Source organism: Zootoca vivipara, chromosome 9, assembly GCF_965207765.1.
Source record: "Zootoca vivipara chromosome 9, rZooViv2.hap1.1, whole genome shotgun sequence".
In the NCBI taxonomy this organism is placed as follows: Eukaryota; Metazoa; Chordata; class Lepidosauria; order Squamata; family Lacertidae; genus Zootoca; species Zootoca vivipara.
Window position 1 is genome coordinate 17,977,841 of NC_142592.1, and position 24,875 is coordinate 18,002,715.

Consider the following 24,875-nt stretch of genomic DNA (forward strand, 5'->3'; position numbering starts at 1 on the left):
ATAAAACTATGCTGGAGAAAATCAAGACTCGTGGTCTGAACTTAGCAACAGGACCCCAGAGCATGTTGGAGCCTGTCCGGTTTAAGTATCACCTACATCCAAAGCTGTGCATCTTTACTGCTGGCTTTCATTTACGATCATGTTATTCTTCTATAAGCCACATTGCAGTTGACAGTAGGTGGACGGATTTTTTTTTAGTGCTTTCCCCAGCATCAGTCACCTTTATCCCACATTCCCAGCCAGCATGGTCAATTTCTTACCACTTTCTCCTCTTGCTACAGAAGATCTAAACCTCCCCACTGACTCAGGTAAGCCCAGTTGTCATTGTTATCAGGTACAACCTGTGTCTTAGATCCCAATGGGTTCCCATCAAGGATGAAGCTAGTCACCATCTACATAATTATTCCATCGTGTATCTTGATCATACCGCCATAGGCAACCTGCAGAACTTCAACTGTTGTTAAACTACAACTCTCATCAGCCCAAGCCAGCATGTCCAATGGTTAGAAATGATGGGAGGTACAGTTCAGCAACATCTGAAGGGCCAAGAATTCCATACTGTTGCCCTATCAGTGATAGTGTGATGGAATGTTGGGAGAGAGGGTCAGATCGTTTATTTAATTAAAAGGAAAAGCCACTTTTCAACAGAGTTTATTTACTTAAAATTATTTTAATTATTAAATTTTGGAAGATGAGGCTCCTTACAAGATGCTCTCTCTGCTAACTTGTTTTTAGAGATGTCATAGTCGATAATTGCCTGGTTCAGAATATGAATTTGCGCAGCTTTTAATGCTTGGCTGTGTTACAAATCAAGCACCTTTTTCCCGATAGTTTCTTCCTCAGCTTGGAAAATAAAATGAGATTCTGTGTGTATTTCTTGTAAACATTTTATGTGGTTTCTCTCCTCATCAATATCTAAAGCCCTATCTTGTTCCCAGATGTGTTTTTGTACTGAGAATGGGGTAGTTGCATTTCCAGGCTTTAGAACTGTAATTCCTAGCAAAAAACAATAAGGCACACATTGTACCAACATTACAAGCTGGGAGAAAACTTCGGGAAAACCTTTAAGCATTTTCCAGATGCTTACCAAGCAAGCTTTTAAATACAAAAACAATTCCAAACAAAACCACAAAGAGTTCATCTGTCACCACTTGTTTTAGTTGCCAAAAGCATGGGCAAGAGTAATATTTGGCCACGTTTTGAGCTGTTCAGGAATGACAAACATACATGCAGTGGGTTTTCCTGTTTGAGATTTGCCCTTGCTAGCTGGCATTTGAGGGATTGCTCTCTCGGTCCTCTATTATAACTTCCGAAATATAAAACTTCTCTTAAAATCCTAGATGAATCTTTATAAACATTCAGCTGAGCTCACATGGAATTATTAATACATTACACTCCATTACAGAAGGAAGGTCACAGTGACATCTGGCGGCCTATTAAATTTGTCCCAGCCAATTGCAATGGGTAGTAAATTAAGAGGGAATGCCAATTCCATTCATTATTATTTTCTTGTATGTCTAGCAAGGATTAATCAAGGCCTTACCAAAGAAGCTGGTAATGAAAGTCTTGCTGAAGAACTGTGGCTTAATTAGGTATCATGTTACTACACACAACTGGTGACACAATATGTAGAGCCATAGCTGCCAAGTTTTCCCTTTTCTCGCGAGGAAGCCTATTCAGCATAAGGGAAAATCCCTTAAAAAAGGGATAACTTGGCAACTATGTGTAGAGCTCAGAAGGCTTTTTTAATTAATAAAAAAAAATCAGAAGCTTTCATAAATAGCAATCAACATTGATACATCTGGCACTGTAATTGCACCATTGCCATGCGAGATAGCATGCACTTGCATGAGTGGAAAATAACTTTAGGGAATTGCTTTCGAGGTGCCATTCAACACCACTCCAATGAAGAATAGAAAAAGGAATTTGAGTTTGCCTAGACTCCTGATCCAGGAATGGGTGAGATCCATACTATTTGTGATATATTCACACAATTATATTATCAATATCGTTTTTATTGATTTTATGCTGTTTGCCACCATATGTTTTCTTAATGTTACAACCATTTCTTGCAAATATTAAATAAATACAAAATTTATGTGGGGACTGAAGGATCAGGCCATGTCAAACACGCAAAGTTACTTGATTTTTTTTCCAGTTGGGTATATTTATGGACACAGAGCAGTTAAAGTGTCTGCTGGCAAATATTGATATCCTATTGCCACAGGTTTAGCTAGGGATGGGTATATGTACCCATTACAAATTCTCTCTGCGTTTCATTTTTCTAGTCTTAAGTACAGTTTGCCACATATCTGCGTCAGGTTTTTCTTTTTCAGTCCTCATGAAAATTTATGAGCATTTTAGCGCACATTTGTCACAATCCATTTTTGCAAGCAATTCCCACTAATAGAATGCATTTTTATGTTATCTTCAGTAATATATTATGCATTTTGTGCACACTGCCCCCTAAAACAAACATTTGTGTGTAGACCTTTTTTTTCGGTGGAAGGTTCACATTGCAAAACTTGGAGAAGGGTGAATTTTAAAATGATAACTGCGTGTCTGTTTGTATATCATTTCAGGAAGGGTGAATTACGCAGGTTCGCATTAACATGTGCACTTATACCTTGAGCTGTGCATGAACTCAACCCTAGAGTCCTTCTTGAAGATCCTCCTCTGCCCCGTCCTCCACTATTTGTTGCCCACTCAATCCCAGAACTCACTTTCAAGTGTGCATTGCATGATTCCTGTTGATGAAGAGTGGCACAGAACACCCTCCTTCTTAATCCCAACACAGAAAGGCAAAGTAAACAAAGCGCTTTATATCATATAATATAAAGCGGATTGTGGTAGGGCTGTTAAGAAATTTAGCTTAGGGTTTGGTTTGTGTAAGGCCACAGCTCATGCTGAGTAATGGGGGGCGTGTGTATGCAAATTCCTTGGATCTGATTGGTTGTTGGGGCCCCTCTTAAAGCTGCGTCCACCATTTTCTGGTCACATTTTTGCCTGGCGTTTGAACCCCTCCCACCCGCCCTTTCTTTCTTGCAGGTTAGCACGACATTGCTATTGCCTTCGGGGCCGCCTGTATTCAGGGGTCAGTAGGAATTTTTCCAATTGGCTGATTGGCTGTGCCTCTTGGTTTTCGCCTACTGCGCTAGCAAATTGTCACAACTTGTTAGGTTGGCGGTTAGGCTTTTGGTTGGTTAATCGGTTGGTAGAGGGGGTGGCACACGGATGCCTACCCTCACCTCCGTTTGCTCCATATAGAAGTATTCCGTTAAAGGAATCCCGGGGCTTACACTCTTGTCCTTACCATCCCGCCATTGGCGGGAATGGTGGGCCCAATTTTAAGAGCAAGAGCCTTGAGGAACATTCTTGGTGAAGGTGAGGAGGGAATGACTGGGCGCAGCCACCTCCTCACTCCCAAGTATGTTTACTTGACTTCCATGCGGAAGTCGGAGCAGGAACTGTCCAAGCGGACAGTGGTGAGTCCTGTCCTATGGTGACAGCTGATGTGAGTCCTGCCACGTGGGCAGATGAGGTGAGTCCTGTCCAATGGTGACAGCTGATGTGAGTCCTGCCACGTGGGCAGATGAGGTGAGTCCTGTCCAATGGTGACAGCTGATGTGAGTCCTGCCACGTGGGGCAGATGAGGTGAGTCCTGTCCTAAGGGGACAGCTGATTGAGTCCTGTCCTGGATGGACAGATGGGGATAGTCCTTCTTTAGGAAGGACGAGTGAATAACCAAAAGCCTAAGCCAACACTCGGATTAAAATTGTGTATTTAATAAAGTTGTGGCCCTAAATTATTTGCCAAAAACCAAACCATAATTCTGTTGTCAGTTGTGAGTTATTTAAGGTAATTTTCTGGGAAGCCTCGACACACAAACACCTGAATCTGACACATTTTATATTCTGTTAGCTGTGTTAAAGTATTTCCCACTTCCCATGCACGTACAAATGCAGCTTTTTCTACTTAGCTTGTTTTGTTTATTCTAGTCGCTAAACAGTAAAAAAAAAAAAATCCCCATAAGAGATCTCACCTAACCAACTGGAAGTCTTATAAATCTGTTGGTATTTGCAGATTTAAAAAGTATCATCATGTTGCAAACACACACAGTAATTATTAAGGAGATTGAATGCTTTACATACAGACACACAGAGAGAGAAATCAGGTTGTAATGATGTTCCACCACCCTGATTATTTCAAATCATCACCTAATATAGCCCGCTCACAGTTGCTTCCACTGCTGTAAATTAAGAACACTAAATATTAATGTTCAGCCTCAGAAACAGTAATACATTTTCCACTGCCAGCTTATTTTATACCTACTGAGGATCAAACAAATAAGGTGGGCAATGATTTGGATCAGACCCACTGATTCATCGCAATCTAAAGCAATTCAGATATTTAAATGGGTCTTGCATAATATAAAAGCCTGTGCTTTGGATCCAGAATGTCCTATATAGTATATCAGGTCCCCCCTAACAGATGGCAAGTGTTGCTGTGCGACCTGGCAACCAGACCCTGTGTTGTGGGTGGGACAGTTTGGGTAGCCACCTATTGGTGGTCCCTCGATCTTGGGAGCAATTGGGCCAGAGGGACGCCAGTCAAAGTGATCGCGAGACCTCTATTTAAGCCCATGCACGTGACCCTGAGCTTCCTCTTTTGGGCTCAGTGCATCAGAACACCCGCCCACCTCTCCCTATATTTAGGGCTTGCGCTTGACCTTGCTATGCCGTCGTGTGTCGCCTGCTGTTGGGACAGGGGCACGGCAGGAATTTCCCCCACCTGGCTGATTGGCTAGTGCCACTTGGGTTTTGCCTACCACGTAGCAAATCGTCACAACTTATAAGGTTGCGGATAGGCTCTGTTCAGGTGGATAGGGGTGGCAGGATGCCTAGCCATCCCTATGCATTGGGTATTCCTTTAAGAAGGAATCTACAGACTCATGGTTGGTCTTCCCTGTGAGGGGTTGTGCCCGGAGCCAGAGCCCAGGGGACACCTGGGTGGAGGACTAGCAGGGCTCGTGCTTGCCATCTGTCCAAGGTGTTCACCTGAGGCTGACCTATGGTTGGTGCCCAGGGTCAGTGCTGCCCGCAAGGGTACAGGGAGGTAGTCGAAGCAGAGCCTATGCAACCACTCACTTGATTGTAATCAATAAAGTTGTGGCCTAAATTGTGCCAACCAAGATTTGAGTCTTGCCTGAATTTATTTCTTGGGGGTGGTTAAAAGGTCTCCACACGCAAATAATTTACTACAGATGTATCAGAGATCTCCAGAGCAGTGAGAGGAACTGCTGGATTTACTTTGCTCGAGAGGGCAGATGAATCACATACCTTCTCATTTGGCCTTGTGTTTGTTTGTTTATGGGACCCAGGTGGTGCTGTGGGTTAAACCACAGGGTCTAGGGCTTGCTGATCAGAAGGTCGGCGGTTCGAATCCCTGCAATGGGGTGAGCTCCCGTTGCTCGGTCCCAGCTCCTGCCCACCTAGCAGTTCGAAAGCACATCAAAGTGCAAGTAGATAAATAGGGACCGCTCCGGCGGGAAGGTAAACAGCGTTTCCGTGCGCTGCTCTGGTTGGCCAGAAGCGGCTTAGTCATGCTGGCCACATGACCCGGAAGCTGTCTGCGGACAAACGCTGGCTCCCTTGGCCTATAGAGCGAGATGAGCGCCACAACCCCAGAGTCGGACATGACTGGACCTGATGGTCAGGGGCCCCTTTACCCTTTACCTTTTACCTTGTTTGTTTATATACCACACACAAATATGTGTGTGTGCGTGTGTATGTCTCACACTGTTTACCGTATATACTTCTTTATTGTGATAAAGCCTCAAAGCAGTTAAACCAGCCTCTTGATCCCAAAGCATATTAACAAGGCAGGTCGCAACATTTAAGGCACAAATTGCATTAAAACGAAACAAAACAGCAGCAGATAAAATAACCAGCAACGAAAAAGAATCATCTACAGAAGAACCATCTCAAAGTGATTTCCAACAAATACCCAATTTTAAAACATCTACGTACAAATATAAGAGCAGCATCAAATCACATAAATAAGCGGGGATGGGGGGGGCATTTTAAGTTCTTTCTAAAAGTCATTGAAGAGTGAGGCAAAGGAGAACATTGAGAAGATGAAAAGATGCCACAATGAAGAAAGCTGTTTCTTGCTACTACCCACCTCACTTCAGAAAAAGGGGGCATTTCTGTCACCATTTGGGGGTGGAATTCAATCACAACCCAGTAAATTCTTGCTGTTCAATTAAAGATGATTTGGAGCTCTTGCAAATAAAATTTTAAAACCTGCTTCTCCGAAAGATTGGACTTACTGTGACAAGCAAAATAACAGGGAAATGCCCTGGAAAGTGTGGAGGTAACACTTGCTTAACGTTTGCAATGTCATCTAATCTCCCCGAAAACAAATCAGGCTAAACGCTCATTAAATATCTGGTGTTGTCTAATCTCTCTGCAAACCAGGCTGGATTCTCATTAAACAGCTCATCTGGGAGCACCCAGGCCCTCTGACAAAAATAATAATAATAAAAAATGAAGAGCTGAGCAGATTCACGTGGGAGCAAGCACTCAGCTTGCTATGGAATCCAGCTATTTTTAAAAAGGAAACTTGTAAATACAGTTTAATCTGTTTAGCCACTATAAAGTGGCTGAAAACAGCAGCAATCTGTCTCACAAAACTTTGCAACGTGACCTCTAAACAATTGATTTTAAAAAAAAACAACTTCAGGGATTTTTTTTTGGGGGGGGGTGTTCAGAGGTCTTCTTTCTCTTCTGCCTGCCAGCCCACCCAAAACTGCCAGCCGTTCTGTTACAAGCAGACAAGGCTGCCTTTCTCCATCCAGATTGCCAGAGGCGCTATATGCACTTGAGTGGCTTGATTCTAGGGCAAACCTTAATTTAAAATTGCTCTAATAAATTATGAGATTTCAGCATTCAAGTAAGGCTTGTCGGGTTGCTGGCAGCTCAGAAAGTCCACATGCAGTTCCCACGTGTAGCACAGGCCACTAGCAATGGAGTTCAAAGACACCTCAGAATCAGCGGCGTAACCAGCAGGCTGCAATTCACATCTCCCCGCTTTATATTTCACACAGCTGTTTCATTACGCCTGGCGAAATAGTTCTACTTTCTTTTGGTGGATCAGTTTGAAAACGGATGCCGTGCTATTTGCATTTAGAGCACTGACACATCAAAGTTACAGTCAAGTTAATGAATCATGCAGTAGTAAAGGAGCTTCCTTTTTCCTTTCCAAATATGGGCCACAATATCAAATGTAGCCACCCTAAGCAAATGTAATAATCTTTCAAAATTATACTCAGTCCCTTGGTGTTTGAACAAACTGACAATGCTAATGAAGGATCTAGCAGCACAGCAGTCAATGATCAGGGGAGATATTGGGCGCCACACATCAAATGCTTGCATCTCACTTTCCAACCCCTTAAAGGAGTCATGGAACTGCAGAGTTGGAAGGGACCACGGGGGGTCATTGCATCTAACCCCCTGCAATGCAGGTATGTTTTGCACAATGTGGGGCTTGAACCCATGACCCTGAGAGGAAGAGCCCCCTGCTCTTCCGACCGAGCAATTTTGGGAGGACATTTCTAAAGCCAAGTTGCAAACAAAGGGACTGCTAGAAGAAGAAAAGGCCCCTTATGTTTTGTTTCTGTCCAGTATCGTTTCCATGCAAAGTCATGACAAATCATAAAAGAATAATGCAGAGGCCAAGCTAAAGCAGAAAACCTGACAACCAAGTGCCAATTGGGGTTGGAAGGAAAAATCATTTCTCTCAACTAGCAACACAAAACCCAGTAAAGAACACGCACTATCCCTGGGTAGGAGGTGAAGCTCATGGTGCAAAATGGCCTTATCTGTTGAACAAGCAAGGCTTTTAAGCACTGGGCGCACTCTCAGCCCTCATGGGAGCTTGCAAAATTTGGAAAACCCCTCTTCCCACTGCCAAGACCCACACCACCACCACACCATTTGCACCCTGCGCACAGAGGTGCACACAGATGTGCCCTCTAACAGTGCCATACAATGTGTATAACCATCAGGAGCAGAGCATTTAAAGTGGCGGCAGCCATGCTGTGCAATTCACTCCCATGTTTACTAAAAATGCTCCTTCAATTTTATCCTTCAGATGCGTGCAAAAATAATTTGTTTAACCAAGCTTTCCCTGAAGATTGGCGGCCTAATGTGCTACTAGTTTATTTGATTGCTGAATTGTTTTTAATGTTTTGCATTTTACATTGCCTAATGCAATCTTGTTGTTCGCTGCTTGAGAGAGAGAGAAAACCTTTTTGAATGAGAGTATATAAGCTTACTAGGGGGATGCGGGGGGCGCTGTGGGTTAAACCACAGAGCCTAGGGCTTGCCGATCTAAAGGTCAGTGGTTCAAATCCCCGTGACTGGGTGAGCTCCTGTTGCTCAGTCCCAGCTCCTGCCAACCTAGCAGTTCGAAAGCACATAAAAGTGCAAGTAGATAAATAGGTACCGCTCCAGCAGGAAGGTAAACGACATTTCCATGCACTGCTCTGGTTCGCCAGAAGCAGCTTTGTCATGCTGGCCACATGACCTGGAAGCTGTACGCCGGCTCCCTCGGCCAATAACGCGAGATGAGCACCGCAACCCCAGAGTCGGTCATGACTGGACCTAATGGTCAGGGATCCCTTCACCTTTTTATATAAGCTTACTAAATAAAACAATAACAGTATTAGCAGGTGAAGCCTGCTATCCCATTTCATTTTCAGGGATGCTTCTCCACTTGACAACTTTTGAGCATTCCTCATGATCTGTTGCAGATTTATGATTAGTAGCCTCACAGTCAAGGATCAGATCTTACAACCCTGTCCTAGTCAGGTTGCCCTTGTCTAAAAGGCAGCCTTGTCTCATCACCAAACTGAGAAAGATCTCACCTTTGAAAGAGGCAGAGCATGAATAGTTTATTTCTTACCTGTCGGACTGGGATCTTCAGCCCAGCATGGTCAAGCTCAAGACAGTGAGGACAGTTGGGATGGCCTGAGATTCAGTGTACAGGAGCTCTTCTTTACCCCTGGCATCTGGTCCCACCTCCTATGTGGACAAAAGGACAGCTTATTCTGTTGCCTTTTCTTTTCCTACTGTCTTCATCTAGCAAGTGCTGTTTTTCTAGGAAAAAAGAGTTGTCAGAACTCACCATGAACCCTTGTTCTCTTATAATGGCATTATTCTTATTATTATATGGAGGAAGGCTATCTTTCAAGTAACTTCCAGGTAACCAAGTAATTCATGGCTTTGTGGGTCAGAACCAACACTTTGAATTGTGCTTGGAAATGAAGAGGCAGCCAGTGCAGTTGGGACAAAAGGGAGATAACATGAGCTCTATATGGAAGGGAGTGTCTTGGAAGAGGGGCTGGCTGGCTGGCTGGCTGGCCGAACTCCTGAACAGGGGTGTTCTACACTGCAACATTAAAATGTGTTTTATTTGCAGGCCATATGATTATGTGGAGTGGTCTGCTTAAAAATTACTAATAAGTAAGTGAAAACCACATTCTCTCTTATATTGTTGTCAAAGCATGTAGGTAAACAATTGTCTTGATAACCTTGTGTAATTTGTGGCACAGCTTCTAAAATAAATACTACTGAGCACCTTCTTAAGAAGCTGTGAATTTTGGCTCATCTGTACTGTAGCTTTTGAGTGTTGTGTGTAAAATGCATTTTAAACATTTCCGAATATGCTTGTTGTTTCTGACTGATGTTCAGCCAAGACTTTTTTTTTGTAGGTTTCTGGTGCAAGAGAATTTGTTTTAAAGCAGCATCAAGAAGGAGAAAAGCTCCCCAGAGAAATGCAATCTTTAGTTTTCAAAGTAAGAAGTTTGCTTTCAATTTACATTGAAAACAGGCAGGGCTTCTGGCTTGGAAAAATTATGCAGATATAAAATGCATTGATTTTCCTAATGCCCTAGATGCCTTTGAATTTAATGCTAGCATTAATAATTTACACTGATACTTTAACATACACACATATATATTGCAGCCAATGGACTTATATATTCTTTAACAAGCAGGTAGCATTCTATCAATGTCAAAGAGATTTGTAATCTACCCTTACCATTTCATTTACACTAGGTCAAGCTGGGATTTTAAATTGGCTTAAAAGACCAATTGAGGTTACTGCCTAACTTGCTGTTTCAATAACACTATGTTATATATATCTTTAAAAAATACTTTTCCCTGAGTCATTTTCTCCTAAGGAAAAATAAATGTCTGTTTCTTATTGCAAAACCTTACCAGTTTTAACACCCTGTTCCATGCTGCTGTAATTTAGGATGCAATCCTGTACTGTAGTTACACTAACTAAATGACTTGAGAATAGGGCTGGGGGAGCTCTTGTGGCCCTCCTTTTTATCTGGTCCCACGGGTTATAATCCTCATTGGTCCAGATTCACACCCCAAGTGTTTCTGTACACCTCGAACTCTGATTATTGCTTCTTGTTTGTCTGAATGGAAGACAGAGAGTACACTTCAGGTTGAGTACTTTCAATTTAAGTACTCTGCAGACCCGTCTGGAACGGATTAATCCACTTTCCATTACTTTCAATGGGAAAGTTTGCTTCAGGTTAAGTACACTTCAGGTTAAGTACGGACTTCCAGAACCAATTAAGAACTTAACCTGAGGTACCACTGTAATTTGGTTGGATTTGTAATAATTTGGAAAATTAATAGAAATAACTGCAAATAATAAAAATGGCAAAAAAGACCCTAAGCAAGCTCAGAAAGGGCAAAAACAGCACAAAAATGGCACCTAGCAATCCCATGAGCCTTTTCACTAACCAACCTTTGAGGCCTGTGGAGAATAGAGTTTGAGGAAGGAGGTTTGGAGGAAGTGATTGTGGTAAAGTTTGGTGGCCTGGTAAAATTGCTGCTGGTTTTTCAAAGGGTTTCTCGGGGGTTTCCATAGGTTTAGAGAGTGTTTGCAGGCTTTTCCAATGATGTTTCAAATACTCATGATTTCACATAAATTGGGAGTTGCCTGTACTGTATATAGAAATTCCACCACACGTCCATTTTGTGTGACTTCACGAAGAGCTGAACTAGAGGGATTCGTGTACAAGATGGAGGCCATCTGTGCACAATATCAAACTGTTATTGTCAATCATGGTAGGAAGAGAACCAGGAGGAAGGGGACACTGCTAATGGTGGGAAGTCCAGTCAGATCAAAAGGACAAAGCTGCCTCAAAGCTCTAGATGGCACTGAGAGGCTAACTGCATCTGAAACACAAAATGGAGGTCGCTGTTCTCTGCCCTCTCTCCTAGTCAAATGGGACACAACATTCCACACACATTTACACTGCCATCCTATGCTCCTCCAGACCACAGCTGACAGTCACCTGCCGATGTTGCAGTTTTTTGTTTGTTGTTTACAAGCCCCAGACCAGGCATAAGTGATTTTTCCATCATTGAATTCAATGGAAAGATTCATAAAAATCTGCATCATCCACAGCCTTGGCCACGTTGGCCCAATAACAGGAAGGATCACAGGATACTAGGTAACTTTCTCCCTTTTTGAAACATTGCTTTGGGCAAGAGAGGCAAAAAGCAGTCGTCACAGTCAGAATTTGCTTCTGGTCTATCAGAAAGTCCCAGCTGAACCCAATTCTCTGATCAAAGTTCTATGTCTGAATAAAAAGGCTGTGTGAGATGCTCAACGGGCTCATCACATAATGCCCCTGGTCGTCCTGAAGTCAACAGAGGGATTAAATTGTTTTACAATTTAAAGTGTTTGCCAGAGCTGAGTTAAAATTTGTATTATAGCATGCCAATCCAGTGAGATTGTGTGTATGTGTGTGTGTGTGTGTGTGTAGCCAAAGAAATCATAACATACAAAGAGATTTATATCATTTGCGAGGGTTTCCCGTTTCACTTCAGTATAGGATCTGGGTGCTTATCTCTGTACACTGACTTAGAAAATCTTCTAGTGGAGGAAGTCTGGATCAAAGTATATGGAGAAAATGTAACATCATTTTTTTCCCCATATACTAGGTTGGAACATAGTATCACATGCTAATAGAAATGGAGATGATTTTCATCAAATATTGTTTTCTGCTGCTCCAGAGAAGCGGACACAGAGCAATGGATTCAAACTTCAAGAAAGAAGATTCCACCTAAACATTAGGAAGAATTTCCTGACAGTAAGAGCTGTTCGGCAGTGGAATTTGCTACCAAGGAGTGTGGTGGAGTCTCCTTCTTTGGAGGTCTTTAAGCAGAGGCTTGACATGCATATGTCAAGAATGCTTTGATGGTGTTTCCTGCTTGGCAGGGGGTTGGACTGGATGGCCCTTGTGGTCTCTTCCAACTCTATGATTCTATGATTCTATGAATTGCAGCTCTCTCCTCCAGCCTTTTCCACCCTTAATAATCCAGATGGAGTCCAGAGAGAGAATTAAGATTGCTAATACTTTACTGGATAAATTGAACAAAAACAGTACACAATATGAGCAGAGCCTTGTTCATAGCAAGAGGACACTTCACTTACAGGGGAGAAACTCCCTCAAACTATACAGCCAGTCAGAGCACAGGTTACCTAAGCATGCCACTCTGATTGGGAGCTAGGCAACACCTCCACCACCCTTCTTGACTGGCTGTTAACAGAGTTAACCCTTAGGTTACTGATTGAATAGCCCCTGCTGTTCTACTTCCAACTTGGAAAATCTCTGGAATAGAAGGAAAGGAAAGGGAATTTGTAAAAAATCATCTCCTAGTCTTTCTGTTAAGCAGGAGCCTGCAGTAGACCAAAGGTCCTTCCATGAACAGAAGGCATATGCCAATCCAACCAATTTATATTATCTTCTTTTTTTACATCATACTTCTTCCCATCCCAAAGACTGCCGTGTCCACTTTCAATGTCTTAGGCAACTACAGAGGCAAACAACAAGAAAATGTCTACACAAGAAACAAAGAGAAAGCACCAACTCTTGCCTGCTGTTGCCAAGAAAATATTGAAAGTAGAGCGACAGCACAAACTAAGCGCTCTGGGAATCAAAAGAGAAAAAGACTAAAAATCACAATACTTTTTGAACATCTCATATTTTAAAAATATGTGGAGCTGGTAATTCTACTTATCTTCAATTCCATATGTAGGCCTGCCTGCACTTCACTGGTTCTTTACTTTAAATGTATAATCCAGTATCTGGCACAGAATTTGGCATTTTGAGAATTTTATCACCCTACTCCTTTTCTCTTTTATAAAATCAAAATAAAATGTTGATTAAAGTGTTGGCTCTGTTTTCTGTTGAAAGCTCATAAGCCAGCAGAGGTTTGGGGCAGATAATTCAACTGTCAGGTGAGTTGTTGTCTGGCCTGTAACATCATTTTCTTCTTTTCCCCAAGACAACAAGCTTTTATCTTCTTTCTCCCTCTATCCATTTGCAACCCATCTTTCTTCTCTCCCCCCCCCCTCACATCATGGATTCGGAGAGGAGAATGTGAACTCCCTTTATCAATGTTGCCAATGTTTGTAACTTACCTACCTGTTTCAGAATAATAATCACAGCAACTTGTAATGGCTGTCTCCTAGTTTAGGAATATGTACAGGGCCATCTTAAGCAGGTCGGGCGCCTGGGCGCTGTGGTGCGCAGATCGCTCCGGTGCCCCCGCCCCGCCCCGTTTCTTCCCGCGGCTGGTGGGCGGGCGCAGCGTGGTTTTCGCGTGGCTTCGCTGTGCAGCGCCCCCCTGCCGACCCCTAGAACCGGCCCTGAATAAATACGATAGTACTGTATAGAGTACCATCCCATTTTTGGGTTGTTGTTTTTGTGCTGCTTTTATCAATATATAAAATAAAGTACCCAGACATGTATTATGCTGATATATGCTTTAATCTTTTTTTATATCTGATATTAATATATATTTTTATAAAAAATATTTCAAATAGTTGTTTTTAACAACCTTTAACATTTTTTGGGTTGCTTTATCTTTTTGTAAACCGCTTTAAGAACTTTTTTTTTACAATTAAGCATTGTATAAATTTTCTTAAATAAATAAGTAAGAGATGACTACTGGAACCTCATTTTTTAAGAACCCCCCCCCAAACAATGATAATAATTATGAATTAAGATCCCATTACACTTCCCTAATAAAGCTCCTTTTTTACATTCTGGTTTATTGTTCTTTCCTAACAGAAAAACATTCACAGATGTGTATTCTCTTACTATTTTCTTCCTACCGCCTGCCTCCTCTGGTCCATTTTCTCAACACAAAAGTGTTGCTGGTTTGTTTGTTTGTTTGATTGTTTACAGATATCATAAGTTTCAACCGGATATTCAAGTCTTACGAGAAATTATGTCTATGACAGCCCTATGCCACGTGGGAAACTTTCACTGATGTGAAGAAATTGGATGCTTGGGACTCTTGCTCTCTTCTTTCCCGTGAAAAAGATTTAAAAGATTTCTATCTCCCTGTAAATGGCAAAGAGAGCAGAGGGAACAGAGAGTGTTGGTAAACTGTGGGTGACAAAAACAGCCAATATACCACTCGATAGATCTACTATCACCTATTTTTAAGGATCCAAGAGAAAACGTCAACAATTTGAAATAACTGGGCCTTGCTTTAATTCACTGTCGCTAACAATTGATTTTACAGTCTGGTCAATTTTGCCCGCAGACAGAGGTGGAGCGGGGAAGGAAGCCACAACGATGGAAGAAAAACCACAACTATATTGTGTACAGCTTGCAAGTAGCATGGTGTGGCATTCAAGCAAGAGAGTCCTGCTTCTGCCAACCAAATGCTGTCAAAATGGCATTGCTCAGCCTGCCTGCTGGGTGTGTGTTGGAAGATGGGAAGAAGCAGCCACTGGCAGCTGGAGCCCTGGGCCCAGTCATGCATTGCTTGGAGGATGGAATACTGGCACTCTTACCAAAAACCATATAATAGTGGGGAACACATGGCCCTCATTCCAGTCAGCATACACAAAGATCAGGGGTGATGACTGAGAAACATCTGTAGGGCCCCACATTCCCCACTCCTCCACTATACTTGAAAACCTCTTGACTTACTCAGTGAAGAACTGTGCATTTACTCAACAGCCTCATAATGATCTTGCACTGTCCCTGATATAACTGGTCTCTGCAACGTTTCTGGCAAGCTCAGCATGATGACCAGGCAACATTGCCTTTCCCTGTGACTGTGGAAACTGATAGGACCGTTTCATATGTACCTAAAGTATGGAGTTTTATTGTGTGGACCCAGAATTGTAAAGTGAGGTATGCTCAGCCAGGAGACGTGACCGGCAGCAGAGTCCAAATGAATGTACACTCGGAGGCAAACTTATGTTTACCTCTGTGCCATGTGTGAAATGGCCCCTAGTGTCTGCCAGATCAAGTGGAGAACATCTGTGCCCTTTCCTGTGGATTCAGAGCAAAGATGGAGTCTGTACCAAACTGCCCTAAGAATCCTCTTTTGAGAAACTGTGCTATTTATCAAATTAATTAACGTGTTTTGAAGCCTCATAATCAGCAAACGGTGTTTATTCAGCAGACAGATAATGCGAACAGAGAAAGATTTCAATTAACTTAGAGACAATAATGCTATCTCTGAAGTTCCTTCCTCTCACCTCATTTTCCAAAGTAATTCTTCAGAAAGAAACATTCTGCCACTTCTGGAACCTGGTAAAACTCTCTCGTTCCTTTAACATATCTGACATATTTTGCAATTGCTTCCTCTGAAGCAGATTCTCAATCCATTTGTCCCCTGGCTAGTTGTTAAAATTACGTAAACTTCAGTAGCTTCTAATATTAGCTGGCTGGGTGAGGCTACAATGCAAGTTAGAGCATTGGAAAAAGAACAAAAATGCTCCAGTTCTTCAACAGTTGCATTCGATTCACTTATTCAAGAACTGTTTCATTTGATTCCCTGGGAAGACTTTTCTAATCTGCAGGGAGACTAGCAAACTCTTTGAAATGCCAGAAGGCCTATCAGTCCATTCCCTTCCCTGACATTCTATGTCTAAAATAATAATAAAGTACCATAGCAGTAAAAGCTGACATAACATTTCCTCAGCTCTGGGTTTTTTCCCCTTTTTTAAAGACAGCATTCCAATACTCAAATGATTCAGAAAGTGAGAGAAGGCTTTTCTTAATGATACCAACCTTGTCTATGCCAAGCGGCACTGGATAAATGCTCTCTCCATTCTACATTATGAACCCTTTGGAGACTGGTATCCTAAACCCACTGGCAGCGTTTGGTAATTTACAAACATACGCGGAGATAATAGTCGAATACGGCACTCCTCACTTCTAGTCAGGCAAGCTGTGTATCAAAATGTTCATATACTGACAGGCATGGTCAATGTACGGTAATAAGATTATTGTCTATAGGAGGGGTGCTCTATGAATGAGGTGGCTGAGGATAACTTTTGGTCTTGTTTTCTAAACTTTAAAAGAATGACGTTCCAGTGCTCAAAAAAGCACCATGAAAGATTTCGGGGGGGGGGATTATAATGAATTAAAGAGAGTGTTGAAAAACACATTTACCAAGAAACCAGAATCTTTTCTATTGGGTATAGTCGGGAGAGAGATTCCTAAGAAAAATGTTAATTTTTTTATGTATGCCACAACGGCGGCAAGAGTTCTGCTAGCTAAGAACTGGAAATCCCATGAATTACCAACAGTGGACGATTGGCAAATGTTGATGATGGAGTACATGGAAATGGCTGAGATGACCGGAAGAATCCGCGACCGGGGAGAAGACGCGACAGAAGAAGAGTGGAAAGACTTTAAATCTATTTGAAAAAACATGCAAAAATTGTATACCAAGAATATATTTAGAATTGTATAGAAGCTGAGGATTTAAAACCTAAGTGAAGTATACAGAAAGGATAGATTTGAAATTTTAAGATATGTATATAAAAATGCATTAGAAATTGCTAAAAGATAAAAATGAAATGAAGAGCAGATGGAGGGAACTCGAGGAGGTCCCTATATACAATGTTAAAGAAATTTGGATTTGGATTTAGATGTTTGTTTTCTTTCTTTTTTATTGTTATGCTATTGTTCTTTAATGTGTTCTACTGCTTTTTAAGTTGTTGTTGATCTTTTGTTTTTCTCTTTTGTGTTTATAAAATCAATAAAAATCATTATTAAAAACAAAAACAAAAAAGCACCATGAGACTCTCTCCTCCAGTGTCAACACCCTCAGCCCTCTCGCACATTTATAGTAATGGGTGAGTGGAGTCACAGGTTCCTCACCCCTGGTTCATAATGTTGACCTTTATAAGGCAGATGGTGGAGAGGAAGGTCTCGAACTGGGTCTTCCAGTCGCCTGGCTCTATCTCCTGCCCCAACCAACACCTTCATATCCACCGCAAGTCCTGTCAGACTGAACTCTGTGGTTCAAGGCTGAACTTCCCTGAGCATTAAAGGCCAATCTTTGCCCACCAGGCGCTATGAAGCCCTACCATCAGTCTTGCCCGTTTCTCTTGGCTGTGAGGATGCTCCAGTTTCCTAACCGTTGGCTGACATCTTGACCTCTGCTGGGTTTTGACCTACATCTGTCCCCTCTGGTCCTTGTTTGCTGTTCTGATGTTCTTCAGAAGATGGTTGCTTTCCATGCACTCAGTCTATGGCACTGAGGCTTGTTCCTCTACACTTCCTATGGTACTTTGCCTCCCTCTTGCACTTCTTTGCTGAACAACTAAATTCAATAACTGTCCTACTAAATTAAGAGTCCTTGTTCATTCTTTTCTTTTTCTCTTCAGTCTTTTAATAACTATACATTGTCTTAAGAAATACTCTCTTTTGTGGCGGACTGTGAGCTCTTGATCATATGGTGAAACAAGACTCACTGCAGGATGAACTAATGATTCACTACCAGGCATTCTAGGAGCTAAAAGTGAAAGGGGGAAAAAAGTGAGGTTTGCCAGCTCCCTGGCAGTGTAGGGTAGCATTCATGTCGAGATAATTACTGCCTTCAATATAAGCAGACATTCTCTTGGAAATGAAAGAAGCCCAGCTTCCGTTTTCATCTTAGAATAATTCATATTGTTCCAGGTTTTGTGCTTGTTGAACAAGCTCCTTTCTGTTTTTTAATTGGACTGTATTAAAGTGAATTCCCAGGAAAACAAAATGAGTTTGGGTGTATTGTCTTTACAGAGTTACCATTGCAATGCTCATTAGCTCCTCCATGCTAAATGCATAGTTTTACAGGTTACTTTAAAACGTGAGGGAGTGAAAGAATGTTTCAGGCTCGTTCTAATTCTGTCACCACCAGGATGACAAACTTTTTTTTTATCACTGCCAGTCAAAAGTTTTAAACTAAGCATGTCTCTTAGAATAAGATACTATTTATTGGCCCTACCATTGGGTAAAGTGGGTGTCATAAAAATGAGGCAAACTGATTGCTATTCAATTTATTTGTGCTGTTTTTTTCCTTTCAGCAAGAGGCAGAGGCACTTGTGGGATTTTCTGCCTGTTGCCAAAATAACTTGATGAGCCTTACATAATCGCCACCTTACCTTGGAAGGGGATGCCTTTTGCTCCTATGCCTCAGACAACAAAATGTCTTAGGACAATGCTGACTGTTTCTTAACCCAAATTACAAGCCACAGAAGACAACCAAGAACCGTAATCAAAGAGACACACAGAATCCAGTTTTAGAAGCGATGTGGATGTGATGAAATACTGATCTACAGTGGTACCTCGGTTTAAGTACACAATTGGTTCTGGAAGTCTGTACTTAACCTGAAGCGTACTTAACCTGAAGAGAACTTTCCCATTGAAAGTAATGGAAAGTGGATTAATCCGTTCCAGACGGTCTGCGTAGTACTTAAACTGAAGCATACTTAACCTGAAGCGAACTTTCCCATTGAAAGTAATGGAAAGTGGATTAATCCGTTCCAGACGGTCCACGTAGTACTTAAACTGAAGCATACTTAACCTGAAGCGAACTTTCCCATTGAAAGTAATGGAAAGTGGATTAATCTGTTCCAGACGGGTCCACGGAGTACTCAACCTGAAGCGTACTTAACCCGAAGTATGAGTGTACAGTCATACCTCGGTTTAAGTGTAATTGGTTCTGGAAATCTGTACTTAACCTGAAGCGTACTTAACCTGAAGCGAACTTTCCCATTGAAAGTAATGGAAAGTGGATTAATCCGTTCCAGACAGGTCCACAAAGTACTAACACTGAAAGTACTCAAACCGAAGCATACTTAAACCAAGGTATGACTGTATAAAACTAAACAGGAACTAGAAAGCATTTGAAAGGATGCTAAAAGAAAGTCTTAGGCCCAGCATCATATCATAACCCAATTTCATTTTGGGCAACAACAACAACACATCATTGTTCTTACTGGTTGGTTGGTTTGGTTGCTTGCTTGCAGCATTTATCTTTTTTACTCGTCGGCCCAAAATGTTTCCCAGAATGGCTTACAATCCAAAAGAGGAAAAGGTATTGGAAGGAAGAGGGTGGAAAGAAGTAAATTCCGACACTAGTTCCTAGTTGCATATTTGATTAGCTCCCAAACTTGAGGAACCATATCAAAATTCACTGCAATGCATCTAGATGTTGACCTTAAGGTGTAGCTCAGGGGTAGGCAACCTCAGGCCCATGGGCCGGATGCGGCCCAATTGCCTTCTCAATCTGGCCCACAGACAGCGTGTTTTTACATGAGTGGAATGTGTCCTTTTCTTTAAAATGCATCTCTGGGTTATTTGTATGGCCTGCCTAGTGTTTTTACATGAGTAGAATGTGTGCTTTTATTTAAAATGCCTCTCTGGGGTATTTGTGGGGCATAGGAATTAGTTCATTTCCCCCCCCCCCCAAAAAAGTATTGTCCGGCCCACCACATGGTCTGAGGGACGATGGACCGGCCCACGGCTGAAAAAGGTTGCTACCCTTGGTGTAGATCCTCAACCTTCTTCAGACAAGTGCAGCCATCTTTTCAGTTCCTGAAAATAAGGCATGGGAGGGTTCAGGTGAAACTACCATCCCAGAGCAGATGGCACCAATTGAAGCTTTCCTCCAATACACATAACAGTATTGAGAGCATGGGTTAGACTTTTCTTCCCTATCTACTGTATTGCCAATCCTGCAAAGGTTCTGTCATCAAGGCTATTTGCATTTCACAAAACATGCATGCAACAAATGCATTTAATGTCTTGTTCAGTCTGACCTTCAGGTCCTTGGTGCATGGTTGATTTTGTTGTTGTTGTTTAGTCGTTTAGTCGTGTCCGACTCTTCGTGACCCCATGGACCATAGCACGCCAGGCACTCCTGTCTTGCACTGCCTCCCGCAGTTTGGTCAAACTCATGTTCGTAGCTTCGAGAACACTGTCCAACCATCTTGTCCTCTGACGTCCCCTTCTCCTAGACAACAGGCATGGTTGATAGGCAGAAGTAATAATAATAAAAATTAAACGATCAAAATCAACAGACCTCAGAAATGCCAAAGTTGGGCTGGGTTGCGCCTTGCCTGTTTTTCTTTCATAGCAAATGTTTTGATTTGTGCATTAGAATGCTTGTAGTGCATAAAGCTGAATCTAGCAAATGTCAAGCAGTAACAACATTTTGGGAAGCAAGAGTATGTGCCAACATATTGACAGGTTCTCACTTTTTCTTCCCCTCAGTATCTCTGAATACACACACACACACACACACACACACACACACACACACACACAATATATCACACCCTGATTCATAGCACTAGAAGCCTACATTATTTATAATAATAATAATAATAATTTATTATTTATACCCCGCCCATCTGGCCGGGTTCCCCCAGCCACTCTGGGCGGCTTCCAAAAAAAACAGAAATTCTAAAATACAGAAATCCATCAAACATTAAAAGCTTCCCTAAACAGGGCTGCCTTGAGATGCCTTCTAAAGGTCTGGTAATTGTTCTCTTTGACCTCTAGTGGGAGGGCATTCCACAGGGTGGGTGCCACTACCGAGAAGGCCCTCTGCCTGGTTCCCTGTAACTTGGCTTCTCGTAATGAGGGAACCGCCAGAAGGCCCTCGGAGCTGGACCTCAGTGTCCGGGCAGAACGATGGGGGTGGAGACGCTCCTTCAGGTATACCTGCTTGTTGCAAAAACCCATGGCTTCATAAACCACCCCTGTGACAGTAAAGGTTATTTACCATAGTACGAAATACTATGTACAGCCCACAGATGACCAGATTGTTTGATTATCTTTCACTGCAGATGGGTGTTATTTCATTTAAGACTGAAGAACCGGGACTGTGCTCACCCCAGCTTTAAATACTTGAAGCTCTGACTGACTCAGGCTTTAATAAGTCAATCACTTCTGCATGAACATTCCAAGGTAACTGTATGTAATCTGAATATATGTCTTTCCCCTCTCTCCTGCAGTTAATTGTGGTGAAAATATTGATAGGAAAGCAGCTTTCGACACCTAATTATATTTTTCATTTTATAACTGTATGTTAACTTTGCTGACTTTCATTCTCAGGTCTTTTACCTTTGATAGCAGTTTTACTGTTCTTGTGTTGATAGATAGATAGATAGATAGATAGATAGATAGATAGATAGATTAGATAGATAGAATCCTTATTGTCATGAACTTCCTTGGGGAGTCTTTGGGGTGGATAGTCCAAAAGGCAGCAAATAAACATTTCTTTAAATGACTAAAACAGTTGCAGCAACAGCTATTCCTATACCAAGAAATAACAAAACATTCATAATTCCCAGATTTCACTGTGTTGGTAAGGTAAGGAAAATGGGACACACAGAATCCCGTCCTGTGAGTCTTCTGCAGCATTTCACTATCCACTTATATTCAGAACAGCAGCAAATTCAATAAGAAGCAAATGTTCTATGAAAAACAAATGTCACTGGCTACATATAAATTAATATACTCACTTGGAGTCCTATAATGCTTAATGCCAGAGAGGATGCAGTGGTAAGGTACAGAAGGATGATGACAGCTGGGAGTAAAGAGATTTTGTACCTTATGTTCTCAGGAAGATAAGTGAGGCAATGGGGAAGAAAACAGGGCATGCGAAACCCTTGAGTGAAATTATAAATCTATACAGCAAGGAGGTAATGGAGTGTTACATTTTATTTTGCATCCTGCTCCTAAATGGGGCAATTTATTTAAGGGAGTATAATACAATATTAAAGCCAAATAGAAATGTAGAGAGAAAATCCAAGGAACTGTTATTTAAAGCCACACACCTCAAGTTCCATTCTCCATAGACTCAGGTTGTTTTCATATCACCCCCTATTCGTAGCTGTTTTAAAATAGTAAAGACACCAAATTTGCCTTTTTCCATGGATACGGGTATGCTGAACTGCTTTTGTGTGATATCCTCTATACATAAATCACAACATCCTTTTTCAAACAGCTTTTTTTCTCCAGACTACAATGGGTCTCGCAATCTGAAGGTGTGTTGAACCATTTGCAGAACAAGTTCAACGCAACCAAATCACCATCACTTTAAACTATGCTGACTTCCTCACAAATATACACTGTCAAGTGAACAGGTTGTTGCAGTGCTGTGAGAGCCAGACAGTGTTGAAGGAGATAACATTTGGGGCTCAGGCAGAGGTGCATTTGTGGCCTCATGATGAATCCAAAACAGAGAGAGTGCAAAGTGTTAAATATCATACTTCACATTGGTTGAAGCATCCACATATTATTATTATGGGTATTATTTCAGTTGACTGAATTTGCAATGTGAAATGGAGATGGAAGGCATTTCTTAAAGTATGCCCTAAAGTGACTTTTCTTCAAAGAAGAATTTTGCTTTGAAGTTACCTTCTCCGGTTCATTTCATTGCAACTTGTGGTCAACGAAGGTTTGTGAGTTTTTGTTTTTTGTTGCTCATCGTTGCTAGTGATATCCAAGGGATAGAGCAATTTTGAAAGGACAAAATTGCTGCTGTTGCATCTTGGCACAGCTACACTCCCTAATCACCCACATTATGTGGCTAATTGTCCTTATTAGTTAATTTCCTCTGTGAATTCTGCTATGCCAAACACACCAACTAAGCCCAATAGCTTAGAGCCATACAGAGCAATCCTAACTATGTTTACTCAGAAGTAAGTCTTATTGAATTCAATGCAATTTACTACCAGGTAAGCGGTCTTAGGATTGTAGTCATAATTAATAATTATGGATAAATATTATGAAATGCAATTGAACGAATAGTTACCTTTTGTGCAAGTTTGTCATGAAGCACCACTTACTGAACAGAAAAGCAGCTTTAGGAGAGGTCAGTTTTGAGTGCAGAAGAAGCAGAGGGGGGTTGCTTTCCCTGTTGACAGCTTTTCTGTTCAAAATAATAATAATTTAATAAAAAATTATTTTTATTTCCCCAGCCACTCTGGGCAGCTCCCAACAGAATATAAAAAATATGGTAAAACATCAAACATTAAAAAACTTCCCTAAACAGGGCTGTCTTCAGGTGTCTTCTAAAAGTCAGATAGTTGATTATTTCCTTGACATCTGAAGGAAGGATTTCCACAGAGCGGGTGCCACCACCAAGAAGCCCCTCTGCCTGGTTCCCTGTAACCTCACTTCTCGCAGGGAGGGAACCGCCAGAAGGCCCTTGGCGCTGAACCTCAGTGTCTGGGCAGAATGATGGGGGTGGAGACGCTCCTTCAGGTATACTGGGCTGAGACTGTTTAGGGCTTTAAAGGTCAGCACCAACACTTTGAATTGTGCTCGGAAATGTACTGGAAATCTCTTTTTTTTTTTCTTGTTTTTCTCCACTGGGCAATGGGAGAGAAAATGGCAATGTTTTGCTGCAATTTCAGCTACTCCCTGGAGCCTGACCATGGTACAATCTAGTCAGGATTTTGTGCTTCCTATTTCCCCAATAGCCTCTGGAGTACTGGAGTTGTGGGACCAAACTAGATGTCATGTGGGAGATCTTTGAACGGTATCTTACATTAACAACAGCAATCAATTCCTTAGAGGGGGGGGGAGGATAACTTCCCCTCCTCCACCCGGTAATGTTCCCAAATTAAATCCATCCCCAAGCCGTTGGTTTCCCCTCTTGTTTAATATGAGACATAGCACTGTTAACCAGGAATCAGGAGTTTTGTTTGGGTGAAGCCAGGAGACAGAGCCGAGTATCAAGAGTCCAGACATAATGCAACGGAGCCAGGAAGACCACTGTGGTCCAGGCAAAGTCCCAGACTAAGCAGGAATACTTTTATAGTTTTCCCTACTAAGGAAACCAACTTGCCAGCCTGGATAGTGAGAGCCCCTCTAATATATGGGAACTCTTTTTCACTGGCCTGCCTGTATGAACAAAGATTATATATAGAGTCCTTTGACTCAAAAATTGTGTCAAAAAACTGGGGTTGTCCAATACACGGATAGTGGCCGAAATTGGGGGGGGGGTGTTATACATGGGGGCATCTTATATGGTGCAATGATTTGCTGCTTCAGCTTTTCCTACAAACAGTCCTATCTGAATTGCTTTTTATGCACATACAACAACAAAAATTGCAAAACCTCACACCAGATGGCCTAACCTTTTCCCTCATACACCTTCCTGAGGAATTTCAGTTAAGACCAATGGAAGTTCAGCAGAGACGTGGGTCTAAGAGAGGTGAAGTTGAGACAGCTCAACAGCACCTGAGCTTTGACCTGCTCCTGTAACAGCTCGTGTTGGCATGTCTGAACTAGGCAACAGAAGATGAATGACAGAGCTGAGTGAATGACAGGCATATGGCAAAGCCGTGCTCCTATTTCCGGAAGTCAGCTCAAACCCTAAAGCAGGCATTTGACTCTATCTGCCCTTGACAATTTCCAGCATTACCTTCTACCTTCAGGTATATTTGACAGGAGAAAATGATTCAGGGGTGTCTATGTGTGTGAGGAGATGCGCAAGCAAATTCCAGAGCTCCATCTCTTC

At 41.9% G+C, this 24,875-nt stretch overlaps 1 long non-coding RNA gene across 2 annotated transcripts in view; it reads right to left on the reverse strand.

The window, feature by feature from the left end:
* Positions 1–24,875, reverse strand: part of LOC118091360 (uncharacterized) — a 132,456-nt gene that overhangs the window by 95,941 nt on the left and 11,640 nt on the right. The window contains exons 2-3 of one of the 2 annotated variants that reach the window (XR_015945812.1): positions 23,163–23,279; positions 21,503–22,238 (exon numbers count right to left, since the gene is read on the reverse strand). This is a non-coding gene — a long non-coding RNA (uncharacterized LOC118091360). Of the gene's footprint in view, positions 1–8,967; positions 9,087–21,502; positions 22,239–23,162; positions 23,280–24,875 lie in introns of those variants that run through there. The other variant, XR_015945811.1, reaches the window with a different exon arrangement.